General features: G+C 41.7%; 1 protein-coding gene across 1 annotated transcript in view; it reads left to right on the top strand.

Annotated features, from left to right (window-relative positions):
- Positions 1 to 1,831: 1,831 nt before the first annotated feature.
- syt6a (synaptotagmin VIa) overlaps positions 1,832 to 21,140 on the top strand; it is a 66,769-nt gene continuing 47,460 nt past the window's right edge. Inside the window, exon 1 of the mRNA XM_034695027.1 lies at positions 1,832 to 1,901. The gene's annotated coding sequence lies outside the window, so the exon portion shown is untranslated. The remainder of the gene's footprint in view (positions 1,902 to 21,140) is intronic.

Raw genomic sequence — 21,140 nt, 5'->3', positions numbered from 1 at the left:
TCCTCTTAGCCCCCCCAACACAGATCGGCATGTGCAGTCATGATAGTGCCGGACTCATAACTAACTGGAGGACGTAGTAGGGGCCGCCCATTAACCAATCAGTACAGGACTAAAATAAAACTGATTTCATGAACAAAAAACAAGATAAAACAAAACCTTCAAAAGGAATCTAAAGACACAGGAAACACACAGGACACAGGAATGACTCGCAGGTAAGATTTAACATCATGAACTGACACAGGTGGGAGGAAACGCAGAGACTTTATACACCAGTGGTTCTCAAAGTGGGGTCCTGGGACCACTGGGGGCCCGTGTACCATAGTTTGGGGGTCCGTGAAATAATTAAAATACATTTCCAATAAATTATAAAATTGTGCTGTGTCATTAAAGGTGACATATCATGCAAAACTGACTTTTTAATGGTTCTCTACCTGGAATATGTGTCCCTGGCATGTCTACAAACCCCCCCCGAGAATGAAAAAAATAAATTCTGCCCCTGTTCTGATTTCTCCACCTTTCTGTAAATGTGTGTTAAACGAGCCGTTTCAGACTTCTGTGTTTTTGTTACGTAACAACAATATCCGGTCTGTCATGGAGTCAGAGCTCGGAGCTTGTTCAGCCCATAGACTGTATAAAATAATACTGAATCCCTCCCCGATTTTCATTCCCTGCACAAATGGTTGCTAACAAGGAGCTTAGGAGGGAGGCATGCTAGTTGTAGGCTGTCTTAATAAACACAAAGGTCGGTTTTACTCCCCACGTCTGCAGATTTGAAGATCTAGTGGATGATTTTTATTTGTCATGGATAAGTGCTAGCGCTAGTTAGTATAGCCACATAGCTACATGTTCGTAGCTTTGTACCAAGACACACGTCAACATACTGATAAATAAAACAACAAGAAACACTAAATCTGTGACCAATCCTTCAGAAAGGTCCTGCTGCAGGCGCATCTCCGTCAGGATCAGATTCTGGATCAGATTCAGAGGGTTGAAGTAACATGATCTCTGAGCAGCCGTGTATATTCAGCCAACATGTAAACATTAGATCAACGTGCTGGACAGCCGAGGCACATCCACTTCCTGAGGGGGCGTGGTCAGAGAGAAAACAGCCTGTTCTGAGGAGGACTGAAGAAGAGGGCTTTTCAGGCATGCCAAAATCTGATTTCAAAGTGTTTTTTTGAGCATAAACTTTAAAGACATGTTTTGGGGACCTCTTAGACCAATATATATTGATGAAAAAAGCGTGATATGTCACCTTTAAAAACAGTATATACACCATTGTTATGATACCATTTAGTAACTCGAAGGGATATGTGAGTCTTGCTACTGTTAATTTTCTGAAAGCGTTTAAGATCAATCACTTGAAAAGTATAAATGCTGTCAGGTTGAGTCCACAAGTAATGAAATGACCCTCTGTTTTCAAGTACACAAGTGGTATTTACTGGATTCAAATTAAAGTGTTATCTGTTTATCACTATGGTACAGGTGTGAAGTATTTAGATTGATACGTTGTACAATACAAATAGTTCCAAGGGCAACTAAGAGTGCAAATGGTCTTAAGCATGTGCTTAATCTACAGTATGTTACAATTATGAGGGGGTCCTTGGAACATTTTCATACCTGTAAGGGGTCCCTGGCTGCAAAAAGTTTGGGAACCCTTGTTATACACACACTGGGTAACGAGTAAGGAGGCACAGGTGAGAACAACAAGGCACAGGTGTAGACAATCAGAAAAGGAGGGAAAACACAGGAAGTAAAACTGAACCAGACACACAGGGAGCAGGAACTACAAAAATAAAACACGATACACTAGAAACACTCAGGAGTAAAACACAAGACAAGGATCACTAAACATACACCAAGTGGATAATTGCCCAGGTGAAAGAGATAATGAGCTGCAGGTGAGTAGATTGGTTTTGGAGGCGTGGTCCTGCTCCTGAACTTGTGTTATACTAACTTCACTTTATCAAGTGTTGAGGAAATGTTTGTCTGATGCCTGCGCTGCGACGGCATGCTTCAATCTTTGAGGCGTTAGTCTGGTTTGCTTTTGTAGCTCATATGAAGTCATCAGTGCTAAGGCATCAGCCTGTTGCATAACCAGATAAAAACTCCTTGGAGGAACTTCAATATTTTACATGTATTGTATTTCGTGATACTTTTAAAATCTTTTAATCTTAATATATTTAAATCTTGATCTAAATTAACAAGAGATTCTTAGTTGGTGAGACTTCACTATCCTTCAGGAGATGGAATCACTCAAATACAGGTTCTGTCTCTCTGACTGTGTGTCCTGCATAAAGAGGATTGTCTCGTCTGTCACACCACAGCACAATGTTTTCTCCTTGCTCCTGTCTGTTGTAGTGTAACAAATATTTTACTGTTCAGTCCCTGGAGAGGAGATCTACCGTGAGTGCCTCTAATAAGTGTTAATCCACTTATGTCAGTCAGCTAAAGATCCTCGGGTTACCGCTCCAGAACAAACAGCTTCATACGGCTATTCAGAGAAAGATTCTCTCAGCTCGTTTGAAACTAATCCTTTCCTTTAAAATTAGACTTCCCATTTTAAGAGAGTTTATTCCTCTCACACCTATATTGAGTCTTTTTTTATTTGGTTTCTGAGTCCCTCTGATATCACCTGAGAAGCATGACTGACTTTCCATTTGTGCTTGCTGCTGTTGTTCAGCTGTTTTACTCCTTTCTGCCCCCTCTGCTTTTCTGTTATTTACCAGGCTGTGCCCTTTTCTGTAGCACAAGCATGTAAAATGACACCAGGGTGACCTTTTCCTCTGCAAAAAAAACAGCCAAGACAAAGAAGTCATTTTTTATGCTCACAATGGAGCTCCTGCTACTGCGGAGACAGGCATCTTCAGCATCATCATCATCATCTAAGAGGATAATTCTCTGCCGTAAACTTGCTTTCTCAGTCACTTTTGTGAGGAGAAGAAAAAAGGAAGTGCATACCTCATCGCATGTTAGTATTGATCCATGTCACATGCTCTCTCCAGGTGTTTGTGAACCTTCCTGCTGGATCAGATCCTTGACTTAATGACCATATAGGAGCATCAAAGAAGTCCTGGAGGGACAAAAAGAAGCTTAGCTATCAACAACAGTGATTTGAAGGCCCTGACACGGGCTCCTATGACTTTGACCATATGTATTCAGGGCTCTCGGGTGCTCTGCCTCAGCCCCGGAGTCGAGTCATGACCCTTATTATTCTGCACCGCATTGGGGTCTTCTCCCTCTCTCGTCTTGTATTATTTATATATTTGTTTCAGCTCACAGGAGCAAACCCTGCTGCTGCAGTCCTTCACATTTACGATAAGAAAACTCAGAGCGGTGGTGCTGACATTGACCTGCAACTGGTTACATACAGCAGACTACGCAGTTAAAATATATATTTATTTCTACAGCACTTTCCTTAACAGTGTTATAGAGTGCTTTACAAACATGAGTACAACCAGATGAGGCAGATGAAATGAAAGATTAGAGGAGGTTAAGGCCATAAATTGGATAAGATATGCTTATAAACATGTCAAACATTTCTTAAAGCTTCTCCAAAGAGAAAAGTTTTGAGTCAGTCTTACTCAATAAAAAACCTTGTTGAGAATTGAAGCCATTGAAAGTCTGCAAAAAAGCTGCAGTTCCTCAAGCATCCACTAGAGGCTGACTCCAAAAGTCAAGGAAGCCTCATTAACAACCATGTTAAAATGCAAAGTAAATATGTTTACAGCCTGGTACAAGAAAATAGCTTTGGTCTGAGTAGCTCATTTATTTACATGCATAGTATACGACAGGGATTTGCATAGTTAGGGGCATGCCTGAGTTGATTGACAGAGGAGTGTTGTTTTCCAGGATTCTTAAGCCCCGCCCATAGACTGTATAAAACATTGACTCAGTGACATCATCCATTAGCTTCTGATGTGGAGTTTTGAAGCAGAACAATGGCGACCACCACATTGGAAATGCTGACTGGACATAACTTTTGATCAAGCTAGCATTAGCCAAAGTGGGCGGTGTTGAGGCAGGCCCTTTAGCCTCCTTGCTAACAGCTCTATCACCATACATTTGATTAGCATTAACATAATATAAGACCAATTGCTATTATAAGCAGCATGCACTTAAAGCAAGTCCACTTGAAAGTAACAAAACATCTTTGCAAATCACATTTTTCAGTTGATTTAGAAGACAACTTGAATTGTAGACTCCAGGAATCAGGATTGCTTTTGGCTGTTTTATAAACCTCTGAAGACTTTATTTAAATGTTTTGGCCGTGTAAACATGTTGGTGTCACCCATTGGTTTCCCAAGAAGCCTAATGTTGGCAGTCGCCATATTGGAATTGCTTCTATAGCTGTACTTTTGATCAACCTATACACAGGCAAAGAGGCGGACCTTGAGCCTCCTGGCAGCTACCTACTAACTGTCAATCAACTCATCCACACTCCTCATTATATATATCTCTTAACCTTTAATATAATAAAAATTGTGTTTTGTAAACATTTTTAACTTTGCTGTACAAATGTGCTTTTAACATGGGACCTTATGGGACTTTCTTTGTTTCTGCAGCCAGCCTCTAGTGGACACTCAGTGGAACTGCAGTTTTGTTGCACTTCAGCATTGGCTTCATTTTGCTGCATCATAGCTGTTTGTTCAGAGTCTGAGATTGTAACTTTGTCCTTTACATTTTTAGATGATTTTTTAGGATAGGTCAGAAGTTCAGTGCGTAGTTGAAATGACATCGTCTAAAATGTTTAGGTTACTGCTAAATATATCACTCTCCTGCTTTTCTTCGATCCATCCATGCAAGATAAATCATGTTTGTGGCTGCAGTTTTTACCCGACAGTCCCGGCTCATACGCATTGTCCTCAGTTTCATGCTGGCTTTATTTGGCTAACCCTCATCAGCAGTCTACCTTTAGCTGAGGCATCACTATCTCAATGCCTCCACCCATCAATGCCCCATCAAGAGCCGCTGTCAGCTGATTGTCATGCCGTTCGCTTCTTATAAACCAATCTGTCATGCACTGTTAATGTTTAAAGGATATTGTTGCGTGTGCTGTTTGCAGCAGCTACATCACAGGAGACATGAATGATGTGAAGCGACTTCAGGACCACTGGATTACGGGTGCATCGGTTTCTTTATGCCAGACTTTCCTTTGAGTTTAGTCATCTTATATGTGCTTGATTTGATTTTCCTTTTCAGGGAAATTAAAGCACAGCGCTGCAAGTCAAAATCACATTAAGCCTCTTAGTGGGGTGTGCAGTAAGCTGAAGATGTCGGTGTTGAAATGTTTTACCTGAGCCAGTGTCATCATCACACCGACAACTGATTGAAGATGCTTTTTACTACTTAACCTCTGACCCTGAGGACTTATTTCATTAACACAAGTTATTTACCCATTACACAACACAGAGGTGAGGTGAACTACTTGTATGTAAGTGTGTCTGATCTGACAAACCAATCTAAAGGATTAGACATTGCCTTCCTGAATGTGGTGGACTTGGATAGGTTTTGGCCAAGACCAAGGTTTGGATTAGAACAAGTACTCAATCAAATGTATAATCCTAAAGATTGTCACTTACATACATGTCTTTAATGTCACTGTACACTTCTTAACAAAGCTGCCCTGCCAAAGACAGTAATGTGAATGTAAGAGACTCCCTTGGAGACTTTTAGAGTACACCCTTGTGAGTCAGCAAGGGTGTAGTCGGTTCAACTAATCATTAGTACTTCTGTAATTGTAGTCCTGTAATCCCGGTCAAATGTTGTGTCCAAGCTGTTATCTAAGGCTGTAGCTCCGGTTAATGGTTAATGCCAAATTGCGATAATGCTCTACGACCCGGATGTAATCAAGCACTGTGTAGCCAGCACAGAAATATGGACGATAACTTGCAAATAGGATTGAAGGCTCTGCTAGTTTTAGGCACACTCTGCAAAACAGTTTTATATTGAACTTGTACACTTAAAGGTCCTGTGTCTAGCCATGTTATGTAAATTCTGCTTTATTTTGACTGTTTTCTGAGTGTTATCTTAAGGCTGATTGATACTTCTGCGTCACGCCTACGCAGCAGGGGCTGACGCAGACATGAGCACCACATTCTTGTGCCTTGATGTGTCCGTGTCGCGCAGCAATTCTCCGCTGAAACGCTTGAGGGCAGTGTGGTCTCTCTGATAGCCGGTCGCCTGCTTCCGACCTCTGTTTACTTTTCCACAGCGACTCAGAGCGTGTTATGTTAATCTACAGCTGATACATGTTGCTGTTTATCATGCAGACATGAGAACAGGGAAGAATAGAGAGGAGGAGATGAAATACATGGCCCATGGAAGTGCTGTAAATGCGAGAAATGCAATGCCGTCAAGCGGACCAATCACAGGGCTTGCAGTCCGTGTCAATTCCATGGGTAGATACATTTTGGAGGAGGTGCACGTCAGTGTGTGTGTGGACCTCCGGCGTAGGCTATGCCATTGATTCAACGCTGAAGTATAAATCACTCTTAACCAGTAGACTTGTCAGTTAGTCAGGGTTTAAATTTCTGTTGAAACATGGAAATTAGTCACCTTGAAACATCCCTAACCCTTACAGCTATCATAATAATAAACGAGATTTGACCTGAAGGTTAGTTTGTTCTTTTAACACCAAGCTTACCCATTGAAGGTGCTTTAATATGGGGCTCTAAGGGGATCGACTCACATCTTGAGTCAGCCTCCAGTGGCCACCTGAGGGACTGCAGTAAATAGCATTTGGGAACAGGCCTTACTTTCCAATCTAGGACAATCTTGCTTGGTTTAAAATCCACTATTGTTTGATACATGAATCAGCTCCTGTTTCTTGACCCCTGCTTGGACTCTGTTGCAGCCTTGTTGGACTTTCTGCAGCTGCTATGACAGCTTTAAACCTAAACGATGTCATTTGGTTGTACACCTGCTGAATAATTCTCTCCTTGGAAAAAAACACTCATGTCTCTAGATTACTTTCACAATAAAAAATGAATCAAGGACAAGAGTTTTAAGACATCCTGCAGGAGTGTCTTGCAGCGATACATAATGTATTAGCTGGTGTAACAGTTAGCACTGAAACCCTTCCCCCCTGGAGGAGCCAAGCTGTTCTTCTTACCCCCAACACACTTTCTAGGATCACAAATTTGAATGCTTGCCAACTGCATCATTCCATACATGTGTGCAGCAATTCAGAAGCAATTAAATCCTATTTATTTTGTCAGTGTAGCGCTGTAAATTGATTTCAAGGTTGCTCTTGCAGTCAAATCCTCTGGTCAGGGAAGCATCCTCTGCGGACCAAAGCGCCTGTTGAGGAACTGATGCTAATCTAGATAGAGGGAAGACTGGAGGGGGGTTGCACTTTTTTTCCCCTCACCCCTCCTTCTCTCTTCAGTCTCTCCCTTTTTCTCTCTCTCCACTCTGTTCAAGATTGTACTGATTGTGCTGCAATATGTCGCATGACCGCGGCCACAACTGCAGCCTGAGGTGCAATTTCTCTCCTTATTAAATCAATGGTGTGTGGCTCTTGAAGGAGTGTGTGGACCTACATGTGTTCATCACAGCCGGCTCTCTTGACACAGAACAAAGCACAGGCTTGCATGTGTTACTCATCAAAAAAAAAAAAAGAATCCCTTTTGATCCTGCATGAAGCATTTGCCTAATTTCAGGTTATGTAAAAAAATAATGAAACAACTCTTTGAATGTGTAATCTGGACGGCTATTCAAAGAAAAGCTTTGAAATGCATGAGGATACCCTCATGTTTATGCATGCTCCTGAACTTATGCATGTTTTCTTTCTTTTGCTGCATTGCCTGTGTTTTCAGGTAGCCATAAATATATCTTTTGCAGGTTTTTCCTCCACTTTCCCACCAACAGTGTTCCCCACAGCAGAAGTTGTAGTGGCTCGGGAGTGTTTAAGCACACCAAGATTGAAGTGAGAGCCTACTGAGCTTGTTTGACTGTTCGCTGAGCTGAGTGAGGGATCTGCCCCTAGACATTTGCACTACAGTATCCTGCTGACTTGCTTGCTTGCTTGCTCACACTGCCATAGAAACAGGGTTCCCGAGTGCAGTGGAGGCTCATTCTGCTCAGGAGCAAGCAAGGGAGAGGATCGGGAGGAGAGAGTGAGTAAGAGAGAGAGGGGGAGAGAAAAAGAAAAAAGGAGGAAAAAAGGAGGCACAGTGAGAGGAAAAAGAGAAGCAGAGGGAGGGAGAAGTAAGAGGAGAGTGAGGGGATCAAGAGAGGAAAAGTGAGAGGCACTGTCACTGGTGAGTACATGGCTTGTCACAGCAGATTGAATCAGTTGAAATCGGATGCTTTGAGCCTCTTTTCCTCTTCTTTGTTGGCTTTTGATGATTGATTTCTCCGGCTTGATGCTGTGTAGCAGGTTGTCAGTTTGTTGTGGGATGTGTGAGGTTGAGATACACACACTGTGCCTCGCTCTCGGATGCAGAGCAGCAGCAGTAGTGGCTTTTTTATTTATTTGTTAATCACTCATTAATACTGTTGTAACCTCTCTGTTTGCAGTCTTTGACTAACAGCCTGTATTTACCTCTGCATAATGGATGCTGACATGAAACTATTTCTTGGTTTTTGGCAGCCTCCCTGACTATATCATACTCTTCTCTATCATTTACGAAGCACCATGTTAATATTTGATTAGAGTGGATGTCTGCAGCTGCACTTTCCGCCTCTATCTCACACACCTCTGCCCATTATTAGCCGGGGTAAAATTGGAAAGATATTGACTTGTCCTTTCTGCAGCTTGTATCAATTATTGAAGAAGTGAACTAATCATTTCTCAGGGCTCCTCCACCTGTTTGGTGAGACAGACACACTGCATAGCGTAAAAATGTGAAGTCAGGTCACTGCTGTGTTTGCATGTGTGTGTTTTCTATTTGTGTCTGTGTCTGCTTCTGTTTGCACATGCTTCTGTCACTTTTACTTTTTTTTTTTTTGGTAACCCGGCTCCCTGGGTCCTCGCCGGGTTTTGATCAGCGTGCATCATGACACTTTGATGAAGCGCCAGAGCTGTGGGGCTAATAGAGGGGGAGATACAGCAGGATACCCTGCGCTGCATGTCAACCCGAGTGTGAAGGCAATTGTGTTATTGTGCTCGTTGTATTCCACGTTGTCACTTGGGATTTAAAGTCCCTCTGATGTGATGATGAGCACAGATTCCTGCCTTGAATTTATCTCAAAGTGTGTCTGTACATAAGAAAGAAAAAAAAGAACAACCTGTTATGCGGAGCTGTGTGTTAATCCTGCTACTGTTTATGTTTATCTCTGCGGTTCACTCAGATCCCCTGCGTCTCTTCACCTGTTCCTACTGTGCAGTTGTTTTCTTTTCTTTCCTCCCCCTCCAGCAGCAGCAGCAGCAGCAGCTTTGGGAGCAGGCTGAATTAAACAAATCCAGCCAGCCTTATCAGTTTTCTGCTGGCTCCTGCCATGACTGGACCCCGGTGGCCCTTCCTGGCAGGCTGCATTGTGTGTGTGTTTGCAGATGTGTGTGGTGGCTCTGCTCTGGATGTGTGCAGATACACTGCATTTGACCGGGTGTCATGCATGTGTGTGTGTGTGCGTGGTCGGTGGTGTGCAGCAGTGACATGATTGTGTGTGATCAGGGTTTAGCCGCGGGGGTCGTTTGCTTTTCTGTGTGAGTGGATTCAGGGGATTCTGGCATTTCTCTTCCCTCCTCTCTCCTGTGACATGTTTTATGACTTCTTGTTAAAATGTCACTCACTAAGGCTGGACTGTAAAGCGTCCCTGTGCGGGGAGCTCAGTGTGTGAACAATAGTGCACAGAGGTGCGATAAACCTGGTAAAGCACACAGTTGGGAGTGCATGGCTGCAGGATGGGCGAGATAACGCTGAGCTCTCTGACGGCCCCCACCAGGAGCAATTTGTTTCAATACAATATAAAATTGGACTGGATTTTTGTCGCCCCGGGGCCGTAGATCAATACCCCAGTCCCAGCTTCCTCCAAGGGGAAACAATATTGCATTTGTAAACAAGAGGATATGCCACACTGACAATGATTGCACTTGTTCAGCGGAAGCACAAGAAGCTAATGTTAAGTAAAGCACCTGAGAGGAGAGGATAATCCTGCGTTCATGAGCTGGCCTAATGTTGCATCCCTCCATTGTTAGAGTGAGGAAAATCTCTGCAGGGCATAGCAGCCACTGAAATGCAAATGGCTGTTTAGCAAGTAGGGATTTGCTCTAATAGCCGGTTCCATTTTGGATCTGTTTCCAGGTTGCTATAATACCTGGATTTGCTCAGCTCGGAGGCAAATGAATCCCTGATCGAATCTTTACTTCACAGTTTCTCTGAGATAATCTCGTCTGCCTCTGTGTGCTGCAACAGGCAGCTGCAAAGAGAGGTGCTGGTGTCGGGTACAGATGATGCTAATTCAGCAATGCTAGTGTTAATAAGTTACACTGGTTCTCCAGAGGTCACTCAGGAAGCTTCAGTCCCTTATTTTGATATTTAATACCTGTGCATTATGTTAAAGTGATGATTTGCGACAGTGTTAATGAGAGACCAGTTCTCCACTCATGAAACCACAGGTGAAACATGCAGTATTCTACATTCATTGTGTCGCTGTTATCTATCTGAAAGCATTCATAATATTTCCACTGTTTGCCTCAGCATCCATGGTTTCTGCAGTTGAAGCACATCGCCCAGGTGAGGAGCAAAAGCCATTTTCCCGTCCAGCAAAAGGAGAAATGAGTCAGGACAGGGTTAATGAACACCACACAGCTGTGATAAAACCCCAGTGGTGGAAACTTCACACCCTTTTAGGGATCATACTGAGTGTGATTTGAAAAAGGTGCAAAAGAAGAGTCAGGTTTTTTTTTTCTTGTGGTGCCACTAATGATTATATTCATTCTTGCCTCCGTCCTTCTGGATTAACTATTTCTTCATTAATGAGAGAAGTGCTGAAATGCTGTTGAAGACCTCAACATTTTCAATTAGCTCTATTATTAGACAGTGTTACCTGCGTGTACTTATGAAACAGGTGCCAGAGGTTGACAAGTCGTACATTGTGACCTCTACGTGTGTCATATTGTGAGGTTGAACACCTTTATGAGGGATATAAAACCCTTAAACACACACACACCCACACACTTAAGCCCTCTACTCCTCCAGGGAGTATAAGCCATTGATGAATGTCTTCCCTTTCACTCAGTAGTTGGCTGTACTTTCTAGTTCCCCCCCCAGTTGAGTCCACCTCTTCTCCAGCTGTTCTTTGGCTGACCTCTTTCCCTTCTTCCTTGTGGGTCAGGTCTTCTCTGTTTTCAGCAGGTGTGTCCAACCTGACTCCTCTTTCTCCTTAGGATTTGTAAGTCAGTGTGATCCTGGTTTGTTCTCCTCTACTGGTCCACGTTGCTGACTTTGTCACTCCACCAGATGTTCAGTATACTCCTGAGACAGGTGTTCATGGATGTTTGCAGCCTGTTTGTTCTGTGCTTTATGTTCTTGCATGTGTCTGAGTAAGTTAGTGAGTTATGAAAGCTGTAAAGGACTCTATTTTATATGCAGTATATTTTCAAACCTATCTCATCCTGCATCTCAAAAACCCCTGAGGATATAATTTGGGTTCTGAGCTCCATGCAAATCCACATAACTGATAAGCTAGGACAAGAATATTCATAAAAGTGGTCTTTAGCTACACTTTTTGGCTAAAATAATAAGAAAAATAAATCATTAAGAAAGAAAAAATTAATATTAAAGTCATAACTTTAGCACTGCTTCTTATTTTAATTCATGTTGCAGCTGGATACCAAACTTTGCTCCAGAACCGGATGGTAGAGCTGAACATTGTGTACTCATCCCGAACAAAACCAGCAGATATAAAACACCAAAACAGCCTGAAGCCACTCTTTCACTCTGTTTTTGTTCAGTATACAAAAGAGAGTTTAAATTTAGGCTCCTTCATTCCACAGCCCAAAAAAAGTCGATAAGAACAGTTCATCCCAAAACGTGTTGCAGGAGGAAACAAAGTGGCTTCAATGGTTTCTGTAACCGAGCTGGACCCACACAGGAAGTCCAGAAACTGATTTATGAGTTTATTTTTATGTATTAATGTTTAAACTGTTGTTTCTCCATAAATGTAGACTAGCAGCTGTTTGTGCTAAAACTATAACATAATTTAAAGTCTGCATATACAATGTAGAGAGGCTCTGAGCTGCGTCTGCACTGCTTAATCAATAATCATCTATCAAAATAAGGTGAATCAAGTCGCCACACTGTAACTACAGAGAGGAGAAATGAGAGGATTCAGCGCGCCGGTTAACTGCCTTACTGCGCCCGATAACACTCCCCTCATGATGAAACGATTTGTGCTCGCCATTTTTCTTGTTATCAGCTGAGCTATAATGCATCATGAGGCGGCAGGGCCTCAGCGCACGTGGGTCCCAAATGTCAGGCATTGGTTGATTCAACAGATTCAGAGTGATGGATGCATCATTTCTTCATGCTGACTTGTTGTTTGCCGCCATCAGTCAGGGCTGCAGGCCGAAGGTCAGGTCAAACTGAGGTCCTGTGTCCTCACAGAAATCTGATGTGGTGGCGATTTCTTTTTAAGGTAAGAGGGAAGATTTGATGTGTCCTTGAAAACTTAATGAGGGGAATTCAAAGTGAAGATAAATGAACAAGACACACACCTCTGATGTTACTTGTTAAAGGAGTAACATCAGAGGCTGCTTATCTTGGAAAGACACATTTGATATGCGAGCCAAGAGTTAGCTGAGAAGACATAAAAATGAACCTATGATTATCAGCCAACAGTTAGCTTACCTCACAGAGTGAACAGGCAGAAACTTGAAGTCTGACTCCATGAAAAGGTAACAAAAGTTGGCTTACACTTCTGTATCTCCAAAGCTTGACAATCAACATGAAAGTTTGGTTCGTCCAAAAAGTGTGAAACTACATTTGTAGTTTTATTCTGGTGCACAAAGTTTCTAATGGTTTTATCTAGCTAGCTACTGATACATGACGCAGTTACTTATTGATTTGACACTTTAGTTTGTCCACAGATAATAAAAATGAAAAACATTTATTTTCAAACTTAGAAATTTCTTGCAGCCTGATTTTTATTTACTTTTGACTAGCGTTGCAAAATTCTGGGAATTTTCAAAGTTGGAAACTTTCCAGGAACCAGGAATTTACTAAATTGAAGGTTGGCTCTTCATAAGGAACTTAAATATAGTTGGGGAAAATATATTTCAGCATAATCCTGACTAAAACAACCAGATTTCATGCAAGTACAGTTGAAAGCTGCTATTCCTCAATCACATGCACATAGCACACTGCTTACTGCAGGGCTATTGAGACCACGCCTCTTACATGCACTGTGCACTCCTCCATCACATGCACAGATGATTTCTATTTTGGATGGATGTCTGCTTATAACAAAACAAATATTTATGCTTGGATATGCTACCTTTCCATTAAATTACCCTCAATTCCCAGTTAATTCCCATTAATTCCCATGGAAAGTTTCCAATTTGAAATATTCCCAAAATACCCAAGCTTAATTTCCCATGGAAATTTACCAGAAACATTCCACCCCTTTGAAGCCCTACTCTGGACTGAGTCGTTATATCAAGCCATTGAGCTCAGCATTGCAACTTGAGGAATGATTCAGGTCACTACTTTGAAGATGGCAAAATGCACCTACCAGCACATTCAAATCTTAAGTTTTACCTCTACAAATTTAGCTTATTAATCATTATTGCTACTTCGAACCGATCTCCAGGTGTCAGGTAAAGAAACAAAAAAAGGCTGTGTGCAAATGCTGTGCACACAGTATATTGTTAGTGCACATTTGTAATACATGCATGTGGATTTTGCAAAATATGTGCATGAACAGCAATCCTGCACACACAGGTTAAAAATACATCCCCACAGATTATAATCCATACGCACAAACAACAAACTCTGCAAAAATGTAAGTGTGGAATCATCTTTCACATCATACTCTTCATTAGAAATTGTATGGATGGTATTTTTGCACAATGAAACTCATATATTTTCGATATAATGGTACCTCTGGAGATGGTTATAAAATAAGTGGGCCCACCAACAAAGTATGTTTGCTGATCATTTTACTTTTTGTATCCTAATAAGATTAACTTAAGATAAACCAATGGACGATATCCATTTCCCTCTCTCTACTCCTTGCATATGTTAGGAGTAGTGTCATCCCTGTCTGCACAGAAAATGTAAAGCTACTGCTGATAGCTACTGCTGACTTAAGATAACATTAATAACAAGGAAAACTGCTTGTGGGATTTCCTTTAACATCAAACTATTCTTTTAAAATACTACCCATACTCGCAACAACCACAACAGAGCATATGAGCATTTGTAATTTCCCCATATTTATTACCTCGCTGTATCTAAACAACTATTAAATACCCATCGCTCTCATAACCCCTGGTAAACAATCAACATTGAAATATGCTCTAACAGTGTGCCAAGACAAATTTCCATTTCCATTATGTTTCCCCCACATATTATCCCGAAACCTAATCAGGGACATTAAGAAGCTATATAGCATCACCCCCACTCCCTACACATCTCCCCTCCTCTGTAAACGCATGACAGGGTAGCTGCTAGTCATATTTATTCGTCATGATTAACAGCTCAATATTTCAGGGCAATGAGGCATTCTGAGCGGAGCACAAGCTTTCATCGAGCAACTCCAGGCGCTCATACCTTTGGTCTGTAATGGACGTTGCACATCCATTTAAAATCCCCGGTGATGAAAATTACTGGGACTGAAAATGAGCGTAAGTTATTTTCACAGGAGCCAGATTGCATCCGGTTAGTTTTATTGTGATACCTTTGGAAATTAAAACATCCATACAGTGCCAGGCAGGAAGCATGTGTCTAATGGATAAGGGTGCTCCACCCTTGTAATGCTTATTATTTGATAGCATCGCGCATTCCACCTGCTCCCTGGTCCCATGAGTTCTGATGTTATAGGAATCCTCCCACCGCCTGGTTTTATAATATTCTTCTCCTGCACATCTCATATAAAACAAATCATAGGACTTCATATTGGATATAATATTTACAGCTCTCTCAGGGTAAAATTCATTGGCCACAGGGAAGGGGTAACTGTGTGTGATGAAGCTCTGGAGGATGATGGATCAGGTAGGATGCAGGTGTACCACATGTCAGGCGGCTGGGGAATGGCATGTTACTGTTCCTGGCTCGGGCTGAACAAGAGCAATGATGAGGTGACTCAAGGTCAGGAGCTCATAACACCTGAACTATGGAGAGGGATCGCTGGCTCATACAAATTTATTGCCTGAAGGGAGGTGAAGATGAAGAGGTCAGGTTTAGCCCTGAACGATGCAATATGGGTTTGAGACCAGATCAGCACCCTATCAAGCTTATATCAGGGGAGCTGCTGTTGGGGGCGTGCCTAGCCTCTTCACCGTTTCAGGAGTAAAAAACAAGATTGATGTCACTGTTTAGAATACCAACATAAAGAAATTTGGCCAAGCACCTTGCAATATGTTGCAACATGGCTCAAAAAGTTGGTATGCAAGCAAGTTCTGCTTCTGAATACGGGTTGTTCTGAGGCGACTCATTTCCTAGACGGTTAAACAGATATTTAGATTGAGACTAGCTGGCTAGTCTAAAGGGAAGAAAACACTTAGAAAACAGTCAAAACTAAGCCTCATGTATTCAACACGGCTAAACACTAAACCTCAGAAGCTGCAAGTGAACACCATAGATTGTATAAATAATGGATGTAGTATCCATGACGTCACCCACCTGTTTCTGAGCGCTGTTTTGAAGCCAATCGTTGGTGGGAGCCATATTGGAAATGCTGAACTCAACCAAACGTAGTGTGAGGTAAAGAGGCGGGGTTTGAGCCTGTCAAACACAGGTGAACACTGTCAAATTTGTTTGATGATTGTGGCTAAAGATAGCAGAGCTAGCACCACCAGCCTTTGGTCCTCCTTGCAGGTTAACGTCCACATACTTGTGCTTGTTACACATTGCTCTGGTTGAGTGGTTATATTCCAGTTCACTGGCAAGGACCACACCACACAAGGATATAAGTTTGAACCTTTAATGAATTATTCGTACGTAGTGTGGCCCAGCACAAGGAGACTCAAGATGGGGGTTCGGTCTCAGCGTTATCCTGCCGAGCTGATCTTGACCTGGGTTGTACCTGGAAGTAGACAATGGCATAGAGGAAGCCAGCACACGTTGAGTGAAGGGAATAAGGAAAAAGGTTAATTGAAGCAGAGAAAGGTGAGGGAGGGTAGGTTGAAGAATCACAGACAAAGGGTTGGAGTAGGCTGGCTACGTTTAAGTAGGCTTATCAGGTTAATGAGGGTTTGGTTTAGGCGTGATCCTGCTCCCGAATTTAAGTTAACATCAGTCATCTGTGCTTGTTTACATCCTGATAGTAGAGCATTACAGCCGTATGATGGTGGCTTTTAATCAGAGTTGCAGCAACAGCTAGTGGCAAGGGGCTCTGTTATAACTTAACACAGCATATGACTTGCATTTTGGGGGGCAATGTTTTATCATTTAGTTGACAATGACAATGAGCATATGCTAACCTCTGACCAGGCTAATAGCCAATCATAGAGAAGGATTTCAGGGTGGCATCACAGGTGAAGTGTTAAGCATCAGATTTTAACTAAGCCATGCTACTCCAGGCCTTCCCATGGACCCGCCCCAGGCTACTGTAGAAATGATAACAGGCGTTGCTTCCTCTGAGCATCTTAGTTAGCCCAAGTGAATATCTGCCGTGGATTTACTGCTGGCGGCAGTTCCTTCAAAAGTAATTCACCTTTATCAAAAATTTAAGAAGTACTTCCCTTCCTCGTCTTTCCACAGATATTTCAAACTAATTTTCCAAGAATGTCTCGTTGGAGCTCTGGGGCCTAAAAGTGATTGTGTAATACCTCTGTCTTACCGTGTCTGCTGCCCTCTAAATCATCAGGAAATTAGCTGCTTTACTATCCTACCTCCCTCAGTGTTGCAGGTGTATGGCTGCAAGGCTTTTGTATCCCACCAGTGGTATAAACCAAAAACAAGGCCTGGTGATGTGGAGTTTTAAAGGGATTTTTTTTAACTAGGGTTCAATTTGAGATGTTTTGATGTGTAGCTAAACAGAAGGTTCAAAGTGTTTTGGAACTGATCCAGTGGATAACTATACCTGACAGCCCAGACACGGCTATATTGGCTGCAAAGTAATCCCCTCCAGAAAATCAGCCAAAACAAAGTGTGTTAACTAAAGATGCTGTTTTCTTTTCCAAATTGACATGCTCAGCCTGTTATTGAAAGTGTTTGATTTTTTGAAAATGATCCCTACAGATATAGACCTTTGTGTCACTGTATTATCTGATTTAGAGACCAGAAACTGCTTTCACAATGCTCTCCTCAATATCACCAGACTCCATGGATGAAATATGGATGATAAGGGTGTCAAAACAAGGGATGGACGGTGTGTTGCAAATAAGACTTGATAAAAGACCGGGCTACGCTTGCAACTGCCCTTAATCCCAGAGTCAAAACAAGTCATTTTATAAAGTAACATACAAACAAAGACCCAGCCTGTACTATAATCGTATTGGCTTATCATTTAGAGTGGCCTGGGTTCACATATTTCTTCATTGATGATCAATAATGTGACTCCAACTGGTTAATGTCACCATGGCAGTGTGTTCGACATCCCTCCAGGAAACAGGGGTTTGTATCCTGTCACAGAACGGCAGTCGATGCTGATGTAGTTAATAATTTATCCTTTAAGCAACCCCGTTAATCTGTTATATCTTATGGCATCGCCAACTGAAAATGACTGAAGCAAAAACATCTCTGGACAGAAGTCTTTAACTTCTGTTGAGGAGGCAGATTATAAATATGCAAGTATCATTTTCTAACATCCCGAGGGTTGAGAAGATTTCCCAGCTGAAACAGAACTGAGGCTTTTTTATTTGGGTAAACAAGACAAGCGTCTCATGGGTAACAGAGCAGAGACATGACGGTGTTTTTACTCAGAAATCTTGCTCAGCACTGCCGGGAATACTACCCTCAAAAAAACTCTATTTTTGTGTCTGTATGAATCATAGTTCTTCATAAATTAACTTATTTTACTTCTTTATTTACATACAGGAGGTTATGAACTAGAATATTGACTTTTATGTCATTTGTCTTTCAGTGTTAAGATACGATTTTTAAGTGTTCAATTCAAGCGGAAACCTTTGGCGTCAATATACGAAGCCACTGCAGAAGTGACATAAAACTGCAGTTCCTCGAGTGTCCACTTGAGGCTGACTCCAAAAGGAAGCTCCATGAGCATTAAATGTTCATTTTTATAGCAGAATTAAATGTTTGCAGCCTGGTCTCTGTACTTTATTTATTTATTATTTAAAAAGGACCATGCACATAATTAACACTTCTGTAAATGTGCCAGAATTAGCCAAAAGGCTAGTTTACATCCGTAGTCCCTTGCCAGATGTTAAAAAGGCCCCCTTAAAAGATCAAGATTAAACAAAATAAAGAGTAAAATAAGATCAAAATAATGGACATAAAATACATGGAGCAAGACAATCAGGAAACAGAAATAAGGAGATGTTAAAGATGACATGCAGACACAACAGGACAACATTTAACAGTGCTGTACACTTTATTTCCTTATTCGTCACAACTAGGGATATGTGTGTTTAGTCACCAAAACTATTCAGCAATGGAACCTTTGCAAGTTGGTAAAAGTAATTATTAATATTTATATATATATCATTACTGTAGGCCCGAAATGCCAATTACATTTTGTGTCTAAGCTGTAACGTACGCCACTAGCTGGTGCTGTAGCTCCAGTTAATGGCCACTGCCATATTGCTATTATCATGCTCTACTACCCGGATGTAAACAAGCACAGATGACTGGTGGTATCTCGTAACACGGCACGGTTTGTCAGTATTTTGATCTAGAAAATGATGATAAAGTTGTATGTAGGCTGTGTCTGGTTAAACTGGCATAAAACCACTCAACTGAACCAATGTGTAACCATCATATGTGTAAATGGACGTTCATTTTCAAGGAGCACTGAAGGCTGGTGGTGCTAGCTCTGCGAACTAATTGACATTATTGACCCTTTGAGTTGTGCTCAATTATGACTGTTTTCTTACACTTAGTATTCAGTAAGCTAGAAATTAAATTTTCATTCATGTGTCTTAGAAATTAGTCCTTCAGAACATCCCTTGTGAGAACTGTATGAGTCAGTTTTCTTGTTATAACCCCCTCATTGTGATTAAGGTTAAGATATGCATAGGTAGGGGTGTGGCTGGTTTGACTGACAGGTGGATGCATTGTAGCTGCCTTTACTCCACCTCCATGATGGTTTGAAGAGTAGTTGAAAGATAGTTGAGTCAGCATTTCCCATACAGCAGCTGCCATCTTTGGGCTTCATTACGCCTCTTCAGAACCAATGGGGGACAATCTAACAAAGATATACCAGCAGCTCCTGGCACATGAAGGGTGTTTAGGGGTCTGCAATAAATCAAATGATCATTTATCAAAAGAGGCCATACATGACTGGCTTTTAAAAGCTCAGTGAGTTTGGTTTTTAAAGACCAAACTTTGAGACAGAAGGCGAATTAATTGAGAGCTGTGTTGTAGTTAATCAATGTTCATTTAGGCTTTGCCTCAGAGAGCCAAACAGAGTTATAACTACTTATGATTAATTGATTGATTTTTCTCTCTTCATCCGTCATAAGTAATTGAAACAAATTTAACAGTGAGGATATCTAATGCTCAGAAATCTTTCTATTTGTGGCTGTTTATTTTCCCTCCAGAAGGGTCTGTGAGCCTCTGCAATCCATTTTATCGTTTTCTTCCTGCAAACGGCCCCCATGAGAAAAGGCAACCTGGCATGCAGGAAGCTGTGCAACAGAGATAGGGGCCTCCTGGTCAACAAGCAGGTTAATTGTGTGATAGGACCAGATGCTAATACAGGACTGAACTCGACAACCACAGCGCCGAGTGGAGCGTCCCCTGTGGCTTCCGTTTGGCTGCAGAACAAAGAAATCGAAGGACATTTGACCCGACAGAAAATGTGCCAACTCCAAAATATATTGAGTTTTGTAATGAGATTAATATTTTCACTGCCTTGGATAGATGACAACAGTTTTTTTTTTATAAAAACGTTAGGAGAATTACAATACAGAGAGGAGAAGCAAGTCTGCACTTTGATTAACTTCACACTTGTGGGGGAGATAACAGCTTTCCAAGGGTTTTCCTGTGTGGATTATTGAGTGTGAGTGCTGGCACATTGTGTGAACCTGAAGAAGTCAATTAGCAAACCAAGCTCACCGTGTAGGGAGACCATGGGAACACAGGGCATTGAGTTTGAACCCTTCAGAGTGATGAAAAAGTAATTTAAAACAAGTTCATTTCTATAAAAAATCAGACAGAACAGCCGCTATCATTAATTGAAATTAATGATGTGAATGAGTCTGAAGTTAGGCGTGAAGGTACAGTGTGTAGAAATGGCAATACTTAATAATCTGGATTGAGACGCTCCATTGCTCACCAGTCTTGTTGATAAAGCTATGGTGGCCTTTGAGGACAAGAAGCTGCTGTGATGCATGATCCTCCATTTTTCAGGCTTTTACCATCAAAAACTAATAAAAATAAAAATAAAAAATAAAAATAAAAAATAGGGGAGAACGGGGTTGGTTGTCACACTTTTTACTGTTTTGATGATTGCTCATCATCAAAACATCTTTCAATAGTCATTCCTACATTAAATTGAAGCTTAAGGTGTTGGCTTGAAATGTGTATCCCTCTCATTTTCCAACTCATTGTAACAAAGAGGCAATTAACTATCAAAGACACTCTGACTCATTGTGACAACCAACCCCATCACGGGGATGGTTGTCACACACTATGGGGTTGGTTGTCACACTATGGGGTTGGTTGTCACACACTATGGGGATGGTTGTCACACACTATGGGGTTGGTTGTCACACACTATGGGGATGGTTGTCACACACTATGGGGTTGGTTGTCACACACTATGGGGATGGTTGTCACACACTATGGGGTTGGTTGTCACACACTATGGGGATGGTTGTCACACACTATGGGGTTGGTTGTCACACA

Source organism: Notolabrus celidotus, chromosome 11, assembly GCF_009762535.1.
Source record: "Notolabrus celidotus isolate fNotCel1 chromosome 11, fNotCel1.pri, whole genome shotgun sequence".
In the NCBI taxonomy this organism is placed as follows: Eukaryota; Metazoa; Chordata; class Actinopteri; order Labriformes; family Labridae; genus Notolabrus; species Notolabrus celidotus.
Note: the sequence above shows the minus strand (reverse complement) of the source record. Positions and strands in the feature narration are given on the sequence as shown.